At 36.4% G+C, this 3,903-nt stretch overlaps 1 non-coding gene across 1 annotated transcript; it reads right to left on the bottom strand.

Moving 5' to 3' along the window:
* Positions 1-3,518: 3,518 nt before the first annotated feature.
* On the bottom strand, positions 3,519-3,680 carry LOC145271603 (U1 spliceosomal RNA). The gene has a single exon (XR_013866010.1). It is a non-coding gene; the product is annotated as a U1 spliceosomal RNA (small nuclear RNA).
* Positions 3,681-3,903: the final 223 nt, after the last annotated feature.

The raw sequence follows: 3,903 nt of genomic DNA, 5'->3' as shown, positions 1-3,903 counted from the left end.
ATGTTTGTGGGTATTCTTGTTCTGTAAAATCAAGTTTAGTGAAACATATGCGAACTCACACTGGGGAAAAGCCATATTCTTGTGAAGTTTGTGAGTATTCTTTTTCTCAAAAATCCAATTTAGTGCAACATATAAAAACTCACACCGGAGAAAAGCCACATACTTGTGAAGTTTGTGAGTATTCTTCTTCTGAAAAATCAACTTTAGTGTCACATATGCGAACTCACACAGGGGAAAAGCCATATTCTTGTGAAGTGTGTACATATTCCTGTACTATAAAATCAAGTTTAATGAAACATGTGAGAACTCACACTGGAGAAAAGCCATATTCTTGTGAAGTTTGTGGTTATTCTTGTTCTGAAAAATCAAATTTAGTGAGACATATGAAGACTCACACTGATCAACACGAAAGATATACTACAACGTATAAAAATGTTTAATGGGGAAGAGGAAAATTATGTTCTCAATTTCTTTACTAACTCAGTGTTTGAGAGATAAAGAACTTTAATAGAACATTCGAATATCTATGTATCTCATATAGACTTCAAGTGTTATCTCCAAGGTCGCGGGCCCTTGATTTCTGAGAACTTCGACTGAACTAAAATAAAACAAAAAAACGGAAAACCCACACTTGGGATAGAACTTGAATGCCTATTAGACACTGCCTTCCAGTGTCTAAGTTCTCTCTGTACAGGGGTTTGTCAGAACAACCTGGCATGAGGACACTTTTTCCATAGAAGTAAACCCTGACCAAATATTCAAAATCACATAGTATTTGCTGCACAAATAAGATCTCCTTTCTATAGCTTACCAACATTAGCTTTTATGAGGAACGGTGAGGTTTCCTCAAGTAATAGCACGAAGATAGATACTCCACCAGAGTAGATACATTCTTGTCCTGGAATTCATTAAAACCAAGAGACCAAAATGAAAGATATACTACAATGTATGAAAATTATGTTCTCTATTTCTACACTTGAACTTGAATTTTAACTGGAGTAAAATAAAACAAAAAAGCAAACAGCCACAGGCATGTGAGGTGTGTGGACATTCTGTTTCTGAATAATCAAACTTATTGAGAACGCACACTGGGGAAACGCCATATTCTTGAAAAGTGTGTGAGTATACTTGTTCTCAAAAATCACGGTTAAATAAACATATGAGCAGTCACACTTGTGAAAAGGTATTTGACAGTATGCCTCATTCCTGGATAATGCGGGGTCTGGAGCTGTGTAATGTCCATGAGAACATCAAAAAAACAAATGACAATGTGGCAAACATCTATTTCCGTACACCACATAGAAGGGACAATACAGTCTTCAAATATTAGCATCCAGCGAGGCATATTTCAAGGTGATAGCCTATCACCACTACTATCTTGCCTTGCAATCGATCCACTCAGCAAGCTTCTAAAAAATGTGATGAGGTGGATCCAATTCCAGTAGAGACAAAAAAAGATGAAAGTGAAAGAGTGAATCATTTGCTCTTCATGAACAGAAAAAAAACACCTTGACTTCCTGATAGAAATTGTTAAAATGTTTTTAGAGGATATCTGCATGGAGTTTGGATTTGCCAAATTTGCTAAATGCACAACAAAAAAGGGGAAAATACAATCCACATTCAAATACCTCGACATTGAGGAAAACATAACATGAAAAAATGAGACGTAAGGCAGAACAAGAATATACAGTACGCCAAAAAAAGATCCTCAAATCTGAACTAACCCCTAAAACCAAAATTACGACTATAAACCAGTTTGCAATACCTGTGGTCACGTACGGTTTTGGTATTATAGACTGGTTCAATGCAAAGACTAGGAAACAACTATCCCTACATAAGTTAACATACCGAAACCAATGCCTACCAGAAGAGGAAGGGGGCTTAGGCCTCACTGAACTCAACCATGCATATCGAGCCACTATAGTAAGCATGGGCTAATATATTAAAAGTTCAACGGACGTGAAAATGCAAATGGTGAAAGACCATCATGATAACCTTTCTCAACAAACCTTTATCACAAAGCTTGTTGAAAACTTTGGAGGAGTCATACCGGAGAACACTGTTGATGTACACAATAAACCACTGACACAGATTGCAAAAATCAAAAGAAAAAATACACCGAAAAAGAGATAGAGGCAGGAAAAGAAGGATGGAAACAAAATAAGCGAGCAGAGAAGTTCCAAGAGGAGCTGGACTAGGAGTACATATACAAGGATGCTTCACTCCAATTGCACAAGAGTGGAAGAAAATCATGTTTAATTTTCGAATTTTGAGCGATTATTCGAAAAATAGGTAACTTTACACAAATAGAGAGGATTTTGTTTCATGTTTGAGTGATCTGTCCGTGATTTTTCATATTTATATACTTTCATAGAAATGTTTATGTTGTGTCAAAAATCTATTTTCTACATTTTTTGTAAAGTTGTTGCAAAATAAATAGCATTTAAAACTACTTAAAACACACAAACAAAAAAGCAGGTAGATGGAAAAGTAACTTTATTTTTATGGTAAGATTTATTTACTGTATATTTAGTTTTTACCCTTGGTCGCGTGTTAGCTTCACTGCTAAATTCCTGAATACTTTTAATAAAAAAAAACAGTTTCTGCATATTATATATTTCCCTCTGCTACCGACTTAAATCGCAACGCTAAAAGTGTGCGTATGTAAAAGAAAAGCAAGAACACCTTATATGCAGATTTTAATAATAATTTAAAAAAATGTAAGTAAACCTCCTTTTTTTTCAATAACAATGTTATCATATCAATACAGGCGCACACTCTAAGCAAACAACGAATTTCATGACGCGGAGGTTTCCATCGGCTGTCTAAAGCGTTTAATCTGTGCATGCGCACAAGAGAATTTCATTAAGAAAGTGTAACTGTTAATTTCACAGCTCCAAGCAAGTTTTGTTTTTGTTTTTATATGAATTTCGAGATACCGACATAAAACTTAATGATTTTATAATGTATGCATAGAAAAAAATAAACTAATAATAATAATAAAAAACAAACGTATTATTTTTAATTTTATCATTAATATTGTGTAGAAATAACTTGGGTGTGGTGCAGTCCGCCAGCTCCATGCACGAGCCGCCACTGCATATGTTAAACAAAAATCAATAATTAGGCACAAATCCCACTCACAAAATGGAGGAGAGGCTGTGTACGTATTTATTTGTTAAAGGCTTATCCATAGCTAAAGTTTTTACTCGTAACAATCACTCCAGAGACTGTCCTATTTACTTAAATCAAATCAATGATTTTTATATAACAGAAAAGATTATGTTCAATGCAAACGTTACTGATATGGACATGCAGATTAGATACAATCAGAACGTTGGAATAGAAGTGGATGATAAACTGATCTGGAAAACTCGGTTGTTTTGTGGCGCGTACAGAGATGGGCGATTGGAGAAAAGGGAAACTATCAGTGAGAGTTGTAGACTTACGGAGCGGAATTAGGTCGTTTACTTATCAGTAGAAGGATTAGAGAAGAATATCTGATATTGATTGAATTATCGGGGTGAGCGCGTACGCAGACCCCACACTTAAAAATAATGCACCCGAATCGTCCACATTTGGGACGATCGCAAAAGTCAACCAAACCGCAGTGCAATGGAAGGGTCTCACTCTGGAGGAACGACCTTATTTATCGCCGTAACCTCGATGCCAGGTAGTATTTATTTGCTCCCCCACCGAGCAAATTAGGCACAAGTCCGATTTTTAAAGTGAGGAGTGAAGGGGAAATGGGAACCAGCTCCCCGGGGAATAGGGGAACTGGGTAGGTACAATTGGTATGAAAGGTTGCCCCTACATTGACCAAGGTCTTGCTGGTCTTTGCTTGACACTTGTTGCCCAGGCCCCGAAGGGCGAGGGTCAGGTAAGTATAATTTTTTTTGTATT

This window comes from Euprymna scolopes, chromosome 46, assembly GCF_053919585.1.
Source record: "Euprymna scolopes isolate OS-2025 chromosome 46, ASM5391958v1, whole genome shotgun sequence".
Taxonomy (NCBI): domain Eukaryota; kingdom Metazoa; phylum Mollusca; class Cephalopoda; order Sepiida; family Sepiolidae; genus Euprymna; species Euprymna scolopes.
Note: the sequence above shows the minus strand (reverse complement) of the source record. Positions and strands in the feature narration are given on the sequence as shown.